Source organism: Macaca nemestrina, chromosome 14, assembly GCF_043159975.1.
Source record: "Macaca nemestrina isolate mMacNem1 chromosome 14, mMacNem.hap1, whole genome shotgun sequence".
Taxonomy (NCBI): domain Eukaryota; kingdom Metazoa; phylum Chordata; class Mammalia; order Primates; family Cercopithecidae; genus Macaca; species Macaca nemestrina.
In genome coordinates this window covers 71,443,813-71,457,544 of record NC_092138.1, presented here as the reverse complement: position 1 = coordinate 71,457,544, position 13,732 = coordinate 71,443,813, and the positions used below count along the sequence as shown (strand labels likewise).

General features: G+C 35.7%; 1 long non-coding RNA gene across 1 annotated transcript in view; it reads right to left on the bottom strand.

Moving 5' to 3' along the window:
* Positions 1-126: 126 nt before the first annotated feature.
* The window catches only part of LOC105480974 (uncharacterized), a 34,840-nt gene continuing 21,234 nt past the window's right edge, over positions 127-13,732 (bottom strand). The window contains exon 3 of the long non-coding RNA XR_986691.3: positions 127-205. This is a non-coding gene — a long non-coding RNA (uncharacterized lncRNA). The remainder of the gene's footprint in view (positions 206-13,732) is intronic.

Here is a 13,732-nt window from a genome sequence, read left to right as displayed (position 1 = left end):
ATCTGTTACATTCTAAATTCCATTTAAATGCAATTTTCCACAAATCGTATATTTATCTTTAATATTTATATATAAAATATAATATATAATTCCAATTTTGAACCCAGTTTCTCATTTCAAATGATTTACCTTATTTACTTGAATATTTGTCACTTTTAAGAATTATTTATCACTCTGGGTATATGTTGCCTGAGGCCAGCAAAAGCTAAAGAGAAAAGAAAGAAAGAAAAAGAAAAAATTTATACCACCTATATATAAAAACAAGTTTTGACTTTTTTCTAACAATGAGAAATGCTACTTAATTTAAATTAATTTTGTAAGTAAAAGTATAATTTTAAATGCATATTATATTGATATGGGCAGCCAAGAGTATAATAAAATTTAAATTTAACTGCATTATGGCATAAAATGAATTAAAAACTATCTTGCTGAGGAAGTTTGAAATTCATATATTTTACACACAGAAATACAAAATTTTCATATTTTGTTTCATTTGTCTGAGGATGCACATTCCTCTCATAGTAACACATGTGGCAAACAATAGTCTTTATTCCCACACAAATGAAAAGTCAACTTTACATTCTCCATTTAATATTGATTTTTGAATTATTCTCAACTCTCCTGTTGTGCTACATGAGAATTTTGATCAAATTGATGCAGCTTACAGATTTGAGAATTATTAACATTTTATATGCCTCATTAACTTGATGTATATGTCTCTCTATTCCTTATGTCCCCATCTTAAGTAATTGTCGAACATTAAGAATAATTTTATTCTTTTTTTATTATTATACTTTAAGTTCTAGAGTACATGTGCACAACGTGCAGGTTTGTTACATATGTACACGTGTCATGTTGGTGTGCTGCACCCATTAACTCGTCATTTACATTAGGTATATCTCCTAATGCTATCCCTCCCCCATCTCCCCACCCCACAACAGGCCCCGGAGTGTGATGTTCCCTACCCTGTGTTGAAGTGCTCTCATTGTTCAGTTCCCACCTATGAGTGAGAACATGCAGTGTTTCATTTTCTGTCCTTGTGATAGTTTGCTGAGAATGATGGTTTCTAGCTTCATCCATGTCCCTACAAAGGACATGAACACATCCTTTTTTATGGCTGCATAGTATTCCATGGTGTATATGGGCCACATTTTCTTAATCCAGTCTGTCATTGACATTTGGGTTGGTTCCAAGTCTTTGCTATTGTGAATAGTGCCACAATAAACATACGTGTGCATGTGTCTTTATAGTAGCATGATTTATGTTCCTTTGGGTATATACCCAGTAATGGGATGGCTGGATTAAATGGTATTTCTAGTTCTAGATCCTTGATGAATCACCACACTGTCTTCCACAAAGGTTGAACTAGTTTACAGTCCCACCAACAGTGTAAAAGTGTTCCTATTTCTCCACATCGTCTCCAGCACCTGTTGTTTCCTGACTTTTTAATGATCACCATTTTACCTGGTGTGAGATGGTATCTCACTGTGGTTCTGATTTGCATTTCTCTGATGGCCAGTGATGATGAGCATTTTTTTATGTGTCTGTTGGCTGCATAAAAGTCTTCTTTTGAGAAGTGTCTGTTCATACCCTTCGCCCACTTTTTGATGGGGTTGTTTTATTTTTTTCTTGTAAATTTGCTTAAGTTCTTTGTAGATTCTGGATATTAGCCCTTTGTCAGATGTGTAGATTGTAAAAATTTTCTCCCATTCTGTAGGTTGCCTGTTCACTCTGATGGTAGTTTCTTTTGCTGTGCAGAAGCTCTTTAGTTTAATTAGATCCCATTTGTCAATTTTGACTTTTGTCGCCATTGCTTTTGATGTTTTAGTCATGAAGTCATTGCCCATGCCTATGGCCTGAATGGTATTGCCTAGGTTTTCTTCTAGGGTTTTTATGGTTTTAGGTCCAATATTTAAGTCTTTAATCTATCCTGAATTAATTTTTGTATAAAGTGTAAGGAAGGGATCCAGTTTCAGCTTTCTACATATGGCTAGCCAGTTTTCCCAGCACCATTTATAAATAGGGAACGCTTTCCCCATTTCTTGCTTTTGTCAGGTTTGTCAAAGATCAGATGGTTGTAGATATGTGGTATTATTTCTGAGGGCTCTTTTCTGTTCCATTGGTCTATATCTCTGTTTTGGTTATAGTACCATGCTGTTTTGGTTACTGTAGCCTTGTAGTAGAGTTTGAAGTCAGGTAGCGTGATGCCTCCAGCTTTGTTCTTTTGGCTTAGGATTCTCTTGGCAATGTGAGATCTTTTTTGGTTCCATATAAACTTTAAAGTATTTTTTTCCAATTCTGTGAAGAAAGTCATTGGCAGCTTGATGACGATGGCATTGAATCTATAAATTACCTTGGAGAGTATGGCCATTTTTATGATATTGATTCTTCCTATCCATGAGCATGGTATGTTCTTCCGTTTGTTTGTGTCCTCTTTTATTTCACTCAGCAGTGGTTTGTAGTTCTCCTCGAGGAGGTTCTGTTCATATCCCTTGTAAGTTGGATTCCTAGGTATTTTATTCTCTTTGAAGCAATTGTGAATGGCAGTTCATTCGTGGTTTGGCTCTCTGTTTGTCTGTTATTGGTGTATAGGAATGCTTGTGATTTTTGCACATTGATTTTGTATCCTGAGACTGCTGAAGTTGCTTATCAGCTTAAGGAGATTTGGGGCTGAGACAATGGGGTTTTCTAAATATACAATCATGTCATCTGCAAACAGAGACAATTTGACTTCCTCTTTTCCTAACTGAATACCCTTTATTTCTTTCTCTTGCCTGATTGACCTGGCCAGAACTTCCAACACTATGTTGAATAGGAGGGTGAGAGAGGGCATCCTTGTCTTGTGCCAGTTTTCAAAGGGAATGCTTCCCGTTTTTACCCATTCAGTATGATATTGGCTGTGGGTTTGTAATAAGTAGTTCTTATTATTTTGAGACACATCCCATCAATACCGAATTTATTGAGAGTTTTTAGCATGAAAGGCTGCTGAATTTTGTTAAAGGCCTTTTGTGCATCTATTGAGATAATCATGTGGTTTTTGTCTTTGGTTCTGTTTATATGATGGATTACATTTATTGATCTGTGTATGTTGAACCAGCCTTGCATCCCAGGGATGAAGCCCACTTGATCGTGGTGGATAAGCTTTTTAATGTGCTGCTGGATTCGGTTTGCCAGTATTTTCCTAAGGATTTTTGCATCGATGTTCATCAGGGATATTGGTCTAAAATTCTCTTTTTTTTGTTGTGTCTGCCAGACTTTGGTATCAGGATGATGCTGGCCTCATAAAATGATTTAGGGAGGATTCTCTCTTTTTCTATTTATTGGAATAGTTTCAGAAGGAATGATACCAGCAACTCTTTGTATCTCTGGTTGAATTCTGGTGTGAATCTGTCTGGTCCTGGACTTTTTTTGGTTGGTAGGCTATTAATTATTGCCTCAGTTTAAGAGCCTGTTATTGGTCTATTCAGGCATTCAACTTCTTCCTGGTTTAGTCTTGGGAGGGTGTATGTGTCCAAGAATTTATCCATTTCTTCTAGATTTTCTAGTTTATTTGCGTAGAGGTGTTTATAGTATTCTCTGATGGTAGTTTGTACTTCTGTGCATCTATTTGGTTCTTCTCTCTTTTCTTTTTTATTAGTCTTGCTAACAGTCTATCAATTTTGTTTATCTTTTCCAAAAACCGGCTCTTGGATTCACTGATTTTTTTGAAGGGTTTTCTGTGTCTCTATCTCCTTCAGTTCTGCTCTGATCTTAGTTATTTCTTGCCTTCTGCTAACTCGAATGTGCTTGCTCTTGCTTCTCTAGTTCTCTTAATTGTGATGTAGGGTGTCAATTTTAGATCTTTCCTGCTTTCTCTTGTGGGCATTTAGTGCTATAAGTTTCCCTCTACATACTACTTTAAATGTGTCCCAGAGATTCTGGTATGTTTTGTCTTTGCTCTCATTGGTTTCAAAGAACATCTTTATTTCTGCCTTCATTTCGTTATGTACCCAGTAGTCATTCAGGAGTAGGTTGTTCAGTTTCCATGTAGTTGAGCAGTTTTGAGTGAGTTTTTTAATCCTGAATTCTAATTTGATTGTACTGTGGTCTGAGAGACACTTTGTTATAATTTCACTGAGGATAAAAACACTTTATGGTATGTGTTGGCCAAGTTTACCATGGTTGGTGGTTATTATTTAGCTGTTTTTGGCTAAGTGAATGAGTCATAAGCACATTCATCTCCACAATGGGCAATGACCACATATTCAAGAACTATAACCCTGTCCTCTTTTAAAGGGATATTTCTGACAAAAATTACTTTGTCTGTTGCTCTTTAAACGAATGTAAATATATTATTATTGTTGTTTTTTATCACAAAGTTAACAAGGCAGTAAACTTCTCATCTAATTCTGTTATGTTGTTTTCTTATTTTTAATCAGTGGTCATATTCTATTCTAGTTCCTAATGTCACTTAATTTCTTCAGTAGTCAAGTAGAAATTCATTTCAATATTTTTCCCAATAATTTTTGGAATTTATTAATCAAATATTCTTATTCCTGTTTTCTAATCCCCCCAAATCTTCTTTTATCTTTATTAATTTCTTTCTTCTGGTCTCCTTTGACTCATTTATTGTTTTCTTTAGGACCACTTGAAATGAAAGGGTGGGTATATTTATTTGTATTTTTTCTAACCAATGATTTAAAAAAGGATAATTTATAATTCCAGTTTTGAACCCAGTTTCTTCTTTAAAATGATTAAAATTATTTACCTGAATATTTGTCCTTTTTATAAGAATTATTTATCCCTCTGAGTATGATATTGTTACTAAATTCACAATTGATATTTAGGCTTAATTTTTAATTTAAGTTTTAGTATTTCCCATCATTCCTTTTTTTTAAAAAAATTACATCCAGTAAAATTCACATTTTTAGGAGTACAATTTTATACACTTTGACAAAGGTATGTAGTTCTGTAACTATCACAATCAAAATAAATTTTATCTTCATCAAAAACTTTCTTGTGTACCTCTCCTATTCCCAGCACCTAACAACCATTGGTCTAATTTCTGTTCATATAGTTTTACTTTTCTACACATATTTTCTACATGTGTATACATATTATTGCATGTATTAGTAGTTTGTTCCTTTTTATTGCGCAACAGTATTCCATTGTATGGGTGTGCCAAAATTTCATTTATCCATTCATCAGTTGATGGACATTTGGGTTGCTATATTTACAAAGAGACCTTTGTGTAGGCAGATATTTTCACTTCTCATGGGCAAACACCTAGGGGTGGGATTGCTGGCCCTACGCTAAGTATGAGTTTATCTTTATAAGAAACTGCCAAACTGTTTTCCAAAATTGCCATACTAATCTACATTCCCACCAGCAACATATGACAGTTTCAGGTACTCCATATCCTCATATCCTTGTCAACACCTAGAATTGTCAGATTAGCGTGGGGGTGCACAAACAAATGAAGGGGTGGAGTTTATTCGTTTTGTTGTTGTCATTCTAATAAATGTGTGGTAGTATTTACTGGCATTACTTTGCAATTCCCTTGTAAGTAATTGCGTTAAGTGTCTTTTCATGTGCTTATTTGCAACCAGCCATCTGGTATCTCTCCTTCGATAAAGTGTCTGCTCAAAGCCTTGGTCCGTTTTTTAAAATTAGGTTTGTTATTTTACTACTGCATTTTGTTGCATCTTTATATATTCTGGTTACAAAACCTCACGTGTTTTGCAAATATTTTCTTTCAACTATGGCTCCCTTTTTTCATTTTTAATACTATTTCTCACTTTATTCATTTTTAACAGCATTTTCCAAAGAGCAGAAGTTTTTAACTTTGAAGAAGTCCAATTTATAAGTTTTTTTCTTTTATGGTCTGGGCTTTGTGCATCCTCTCTGTGAAATCTCTGCCTAACTCAAAGTCTCAAACATTTGCCTTAAGTTTCAGGTTTTATATTTAAGCCTCTGATCCATTTTTTCATTCATTTTCAAATATAGTGTGAGATATGGGTCACTGTTTTTCATATGGATGTACACTTGTTCCAGCACTATCTTTGAAAAGACTGTCCTTCCTCTATTGAATTACCTCAGCACCTTTGTTGAAAATCAGTTGACCATATTTGTGTTGTTCCATTTCTAGACATTCTATTCAGTTCTACTGATCTACACTACTATCCTTTCACCAATACCACCCTGTTCAGATTACTATCGTTTTTTTTTTCACTTTGGAGAACAATTTATTATATATAGTAAAATTGAAGATGCACCTAACCTACAACTTAGCACTTCTAGTTGTTGACATGGAATTCTACTTTCACATGTATATACTAGGAGACATATAGAAAGACGTTCATTGCTGTATTATTTAAGTACAAAAGTAGAATCATCGGCATTATTAGTATGGACACAGATAAACTAAAATGCATTCATACAATAAAGAAAACTCTTGAATGACCAATACTGAGAAATAAACAAAAAACCTCAACACCAGCTAAAATTAATAGACCAGATCTATATGTATCAACGTGGATAAACATTTTAGGAATATAATGTTGAGTGAGAAAACTGCATAAATCCTTTCCACAAGGATACATCATTATGTGTTTTGTGCAAAATTTTAAAATGCATACAATAATAATCTAATTTCTTACTGGCATAAGACACATGGAAATTATATATACAACTTCAGGATAAGGGCTAATGTCTGTATGTAGAGTGGTGGCTCATTATTTTTTTACTTTAAATTTCCCTGACAACTAGTTTCTCTGAGTCTGAACTTCATTTACGTGTTCACGTTTTGGACTTTTTCTGTATAATTCTTATCCATATCCTTTGCTCAATTTATTTTTTCCCATTAAGATTTCCCATATTTTCTTAATGATTTTCAGGAATTTTTATATTTTTAAAGTATAAGCTTCTAACTAGAAGTACCATATGACCCAGCCATCCCATTACTGGGTATATACCCAAAGGATTATAAATCATGCTGCTATAAAAACACATGCACACGTATGTTTATTGTGGCACTATTCACAATAGCAAAGACTTGGAATCAACCCAAATGTCCATCAGTGACAGACTGGATTAAGAAAATGTGGCCCATATACACCATGGAATACTATGCAGCCATAAAAAAGGATGAGTTTGTGTCCTTTGTAGGGACATGGATGCAGCTGGAAACCATCATTCTCAGCAAACTATCACAAGAACAGAAAACCAAACACCGCATGTTCTCACTCATAGGTGGGAACTGAGCAATGAGATCATTTGGACTCGGGAAGGGGAACATCATACACCGGGACCTATTGTGGGGAGGGGGGAGCGGGGAGGGATTGCATTGGGAGTTATACCTGATGTAAATGATGAGTTGATGGGTGCTGACGAGTTGATGGGTGCAGCACGCCAACATGGCACAAGTATACATATGTAACAAACCTGCATGTTATGCACATGTACCCTAGAACTTAAAATATAATAATAAAAAATAAAATAAAAAATAAAATAAGATTACTATCGTTTTAAAGTAAATTCTAACAGTCCTCCTTCTTTATTTAAAAAATTGGTTTGGCTATTCTAAGTTCTTTGTAATTCTATAACATTTAGAATCAGCTTGTTAATTTCAACAAAGCCTTTGGGGATATTGATGGCTATTTCATTAGATCTATAGATGACTTTGAAAAGAACTGACATTTTTTTCAATGGTGAGCCATTCAGTCCTTGAACATAAAATCTCCTTCCATTTGTTTAGGTCCTTTTTAATTTCACTCATCACTGTTTCCTGTTTTTGATTTTCAACATTCAAATATTGATATTTTGTTAAAATTGATCTTAAGATTTTTATATTTTATGATTCTATTGCACTGTTTTTACTTCAATTTCCAATTTTCACTGTTCATATGTAAAAGAACAGCTGATTTTCCAGTATATTGAGCTAGTAATCTGCAACCTCGCCAAACTCATGTAGGTCATAGTTCTTTTTTTTTTTTTTTTTTTATTATACTTTAAGTTCTAGGGTACATGTGCATAACGTGCAGGTTTGTTACATATGTATACTTCTGCCATGTTGCTGTGCTGCACCCATCAACTCGTCAGCACCCATCAACTCGTCATTTACATCAGGTATAACTCCCAATGCAATCCCTCCCCGCTCCCCCCTCCCCACGATAGGCCCCGGTGTGTGATGTTCCCCTTCCCGAGTCCAAGTGATCTCATTGTTCAGTTCCCACCTATGAGTGAGAACATGCGGTGTTTGGTTTTCTGTTCTTGTGATAGTTTGCTAAGAATGATGGTTTCCAGCTGCATCCATGTCCCTACAAAGGACACAAACTCATCCTTTTTTATGGCTGCATAGTATTCCATGGTGTATATAGGCCACATTTTCTTAATCCAGTCTGTCACTGATGGACATTTGGGTTGATTCCAAGTCTTTGCTATTGTGAATAGTGCCGCAATAAACATACGTGTGCATGTGTCTTTATAGCAGCATGATTTATAATCCTTTGGGTATATACCCAGTAATGGGATGGCTGGGTCATATGGTACATCTAGTTCTAGATCCTTGAGGAATCACCATACTGTTTTCCATAACAGTTGAACTAGTTTACAATCCCACCAACAGTGTAAAAGTGTTCCTATTTCTCCACATCCTCTCCAGCACCTGTTGTTTCCTGACTTTTTAATGATCGCCATTCTAACTGGTGTGAGATGGTATCTCATTGTGGTTTTGATTTGCATTTCTCTGATGGCCAGTGATGATGACCATTTTTTCATGTGTCTGTTGGCTGTATGAATGTCTTCTTTTGAGAACTGTCTGTTCATATCCTTTGCCCACTTTTTGATGGGGTTGTTTGTTTTTTTCTTGTAAATTTGTTTGAGTTCTTTGTAGGTTCTGGATATTAGCCCTTTGTCAGATGAGTAGATGGCAAAAATTTTCTCCCATTCTGTAGGTTGCCTGTTCACTCTGATGGTAGTTTCTTTTGCTGTGCAGAAGCTTTTTAGTTTAATTAGATCCCATTTGTCAATTTTGGCTTTTGCTGCCGTTGCTTTTGGTGTTTTAGACATGAAGTCTTTGCCCATGCCTATGTCCTGAATGGTACTACCTAGGTTTTCCTCTAGGGTTTTTATGGTATTAGGTCTAACATTTAAGTCTCTAATCCATCTTGAATTAATTTTCATATAAGGAGTAAGGAAAGGATCCAGTTTCAGCTTTCTACTTATGGCTAGCCAATTTTCCCAGCACCATTTATTAAATAGGGAATCCTTTCCCCATTTCTTGTTTCTCTCAGGTTTGTCAAAGATCAGATGGCTTAGATGTGTGGTATTATTTCTGAGGACTCTGTTCTGTTCCATTGGTCTATATCTCTGTTTTGGTACCAGTACCATGCTGTTTTGGTTACTGTATCCTTGTAGTATAGTTTGAAGTCAGGTAGCGTGATGCCTCCAACTTTGTTCTTTTGACGTAGGATTGTCTTGGCAATGCGGGCTCTTTTTTGGTTCCATATGAACTTTAGAGCAGTTTTTTCCAATTCTGTGAAGAAACTCATTGGTAGCTTGATGGGGATGGCATTGAATCTATAAATAACCTTGGGCAGTATGGCCATTTTCATGATATTGATTCTTCCTATCCATGAGCATGGTATGTTCTTCCATTTGTTTGTGTCCTCTTTTATTTCACTGAGCAGTGGTTTGTAGTTCTCCTTGAAGAGGTCCTTCACATCCCTTGTAAGTTGGATTCCTAGGTATTTTATTCTCTTTGAAGCAATTGTGAATTGCAGTTCATTCATAATTTGGCTCTGTGTTTGTCTGTTACTGGTGTATAAGAATGCTTGTGATTTTTGCACATTAATTTTGTATCCTGAGACTTTGTTGAAGTTGCTTATCAGCTTAAGGAGATTTGGGGCTGAGACAACAGGGTTTTCTAAATATACAATCATGTCATCTGCAAAGAGGGACAATTTGACTTCTTCTTTTCCTAACTGAATACCCTTGATTTCTTTCTCTTGCCTGATTGCCCTAGCCAGAACTTCCAACACTATGTTGAATAGGAGTGGTGAGAGAGGGCATCCCTGTCTTGTGCCAGTTTTCAAAGGGAATTTTTCCAGTTTTTGCTCATTCAGTATGATATTGGCTGTGGGTTTGTCATAAATAGCTCTTATTATTTTGAGGTACGTTCCATCAATACCGAATTTATTGAGCGTTTTTAGCATGAAAGGCTGTTGAATTTTGTCAAAAGCGTTTTGTGCATCTATTGAGATAATCATGTGGTTCTTGTCTTTGGTTCTGTTTATATGCTGGATTATGTTTATTTTTTTTGCAAATGTTGAACCAGCCTTGCATCCAGGGATGAAGCCCACTTGATCATGGTGGATAAGCTTTTTGATGTGCTGCTGAATCCGGTTTGCCAGTATTTTATTGAGGATTTTTGCATCGATGTTCATCAGGGATATTGGTCTAAAATTCTCTTTTTTGGTTGTGTCTCTGCCAGGCTTTGGTATCAGGATGATGTTGGCCTCATAAAATGAGTTAGGGAGGATTCCCTCTTTTTCTATTGATTGGAATAGTTTCAGAAGGAATGGTACCAGCTCCTCCTTTTACCTCTGGTAGAATTCAGCTGTGAATCCATGTGGTCCTGGACTTTTTTTGGTTGGTAGGCTATTAATTATTGCCTCAATTTCAGAGCCAGCTATTGGTCTATTCAGGGATTCAACTTCTTCCTGGTTTAGTCTTGGATGAGTGTAAGTGTCCAGGAAATTATCCATTTCTTCTAGATTTGGTCATAGTTCTAATAGCCTTTTTATTTAGATTTTGGGGAGAATGTCTACATTGACAATCAGGTTGTCAAATGAAGATAATATTATTTTCTCTTTTCTAATCTGATTGTCTTTTATATTTATCTTGTCTTCTTGAGCTAACTGAAACCCAGAGTACAAGGCTGAATAGGGGTATAAGAATATCTTTCATCATTAAGTATGATACCTGCATTAGATCACCATTGATGTCCTTTATCAGGGTGAAGAATTTCCCTTCAAGTTCTAGTTTGGTAGAAGTTTTTATCAAGAACAGATGTCGAAATGTGTCAAATAATTTTTCTGCATCTGGTCATATAATTTTTCTCTTTTAATCTGTTGATATAATGTTATGCTGATTTTTAATGTTAAACCAACTTTGCATTCTTAGTACAAATTCCACTTGGTTATCTCTACCCCTTTTAAGCCACACTTTCATGTTTTGTTCTCTATTTTTGTTTCATTTCTCACTTTAGTATTTCAGCAACTATCTTTGATGTCTACTCTGTTTTAAGCATTGGCCCAGGTACTGACAAGGGAGTGTGAATAAGACATTAGAAATCCCCTGCCCTTCTGGAGCTTAGATTCCAGTGGTGAGGAGAGACCCACAATAAAAAGCAAACAAGTAATTTTAAATGGTGTACTAGAGTATCAAGTAACATGTTTTCAAGTGCAAGTCACAAAAAAAAAAAAAAAATCCCAAAACTTGTAAGCTTAAACATCACACACCGGGGCCTATTATGGGGAGGGGGGAGGGATTGCATTGTGAGTTACACCTGATGTAAATGACGAGTTGATGGGTGCTGAAGAGTTGATGGGTACAGCACACCAACATGGTACAAGTATGCATATGTAACAAACCTGCATGCTGTGCACATGTACCCTATAACTTAAAGTATAATAATATAAAAAAAGAAAGAATTTACAATATGTACCACAAATAAAGGAAAAAATTGTTGTAATTAAATAACTACAGTATGTTTACTTACAGATTATAAGACCATCTTGATTTCAGAGATATTAAAATGTAAAAAAAAGTAAAAAAAAAACAAGAATGTATTTCACTATTTTATAAAGCTTAAGTTCAGAAATAGGACAGACTTCAAGCATGCTTTAATCATTGGCTCAATAATGTCCTAAAAAACCTGAATACTTTTCCTAACTCCACTGTTTTCTCCAATGTAACCTTTGCCTAAGACTATTCTTCCCTCCTGGTCATTATTAGGCTACCAGTGAGCATGTCCTTTTGAATTTTTTTATTCAGTTTGGAAAGACTAGAATGTTAAAATTACCTCCTAAATTTCCTTACAGCTATATTTCCATATGTAAATTAGGTCCTGACAATTAGAATTACCTGCTTGATATTTAGAAAGCAGGAGTGAGACAGGATATGTTTTCCCAGACCTTATTTGGCTGTTTCTGCCAGCAACACAATCATGGGAACATGAGTTTTCTCTGCAGCAGTGTCCCTTCTCTGGTTTTCTGGCTGGTGAGTAGTTGTGGGGATGATTTAAGTGGCAGCATTGACTTCATGCTTTGGTTTGCTATTTCAGGAATCAAAGCTATGATGTGTGTATTCTAGCTCCGCATGTTTCCAAAGGGAATTGCAGTGGTCAACGGCAGCAGGAGGTTTTTCATTTGTAATAGGTCCAGTAGTGGTCTCAGAGGTAGTTGCTCTCCTGGTGGGTCAGTCCTATATTTTTCTGAGAGTCATTCCTAAATATTCAGCCTAGAATCTACTCTGTCAGTGCTTCCAAAAGTTTTTAAAGCACTATGCGGTTTTGGTTACTGTAGCCTTGTAGTATACTTTGAAGTCAGGTAGCGTGATGCCTCCAGCTTTGTTCTTTTGGCTTAGGATTGTCTTGGCAATGCGGGGTCTTTTTTGGTTCCATATGAACTTTAGAGCAGTTTTTTCCAATTCTGTGAAGAAAGTCATTGGCAGCTTAGCTTACAGCATTGAATCTGTAAATTACCTTGGGCAGTATGGCCATTTTCACATTATTGATTCTTCCTATCCATGAGTATGGTATGTTCTTCCATTTGTTTATGTCCTCTTTTATTTCACTGAGCAGTGGTTTGTAGTTCTCCTTGAAGAGGTCCTTTACATCCCTTGTAAGTTGGATTCCTAGGTATTTTATTCTCTTTGAAGCGATTGTGAAGGGGAGTTCATTCATGATTTGGCTCTGTTCGTCTGTTACTGGTGTATAAGAATGCTTGTGATTTTTGCACATTGATTTAGTATCCTGAGACTTTGCTGAAGTTGCTTATCAGCTTAAGGAGATTTTGGGCTGAGACAATGGGGTTTTCTAAATATACAATCATGTCATCTGCAAATAGGGACAATTTGACTTCTTCTTTCCTAACTGAATACCCTTGATTTCTTTCTCTTGCCTGATTGCCCTAGCCAGAACTTCCAACACTATGTTGAATAGGAGTGGTGAGAGAGGGCATCCCTGTCTTGTGCCGGTTTTCAAAGGGAATGCTTCCCATTTTTGCCCATTCAGTATGTTATTGGCTGTGGGTTTGTCATAAATAGCTCTTATTATTTTGAGATATTTTCTATCAATACCGAATTTATTGAGAGTTTTTAGCATGAAAGGCTGTTGAATTTTGTTAAAGGTCTTTTCTGCATCTATTGAGATAATCATGTGGTTTTTGTCTTTGGTTCTGTTTATATGCTGGATTATGTTTATAGACCAATGGAACAGAACAGAGCCCTCAAAAATAATACCAGACATCTACAGCCATCTGATCTTTGACAAACCTGACAAAAACAAGAAATGGGGAAAGGATTCCCTATTTAATAAATGATCCTGGGAAAATTGGGTAGCCATAAGTAGAAAGCTGAAACTGGATCCTTTCCTTACTCCTTATATGAAAATTAATTCAAGATGGATTAGAGACTTAAATGTTAGACCTAAAACCATAAATACCCTAGAAGAAAACCTAGGTAATACCAT